This window comes from Eimeria mitis, genomic scaffold (assembly GCF_000499745.2).
Source record: "Eimeria mitis Houghton genomic scaffold, Emh_scaff1943, whole genome shotgun sequence".
Taxonomy (NCBI): domain Eukaryota; phylum Apicomplexa; class Conoidasida; order Eucoccidiorida; family Eimeriidae; genus Eimeria; species Eimeria mitis.
Genome location: NW_013570266.1, coordinates 1 through 241, shown reverse-complemented (window position 1 = coordinate 241; position 241 = coordinate 1).

Genomic DNA, 241 nt, shown 5'->3' with positions numbered 1-241 from the left:
GGGGGTACCCAGTGGGGCCCCCACGGGGGCCCCCAGGGGGGCCCCCAGGGGGGCCCCCCGGGGGCCCCCAGGGGGCCCCTAATGGAGGTGGAGGTGCTGCATACCCCTCTGCATGCGCTGAGGATGACAGAGGGATGTTTTATATTAACGGGTGTGTTTATAGAGGAAAAGATATATATATATATATATATATATATATATATATATATATATATATATATATATATTTTTTTTTTTTTTT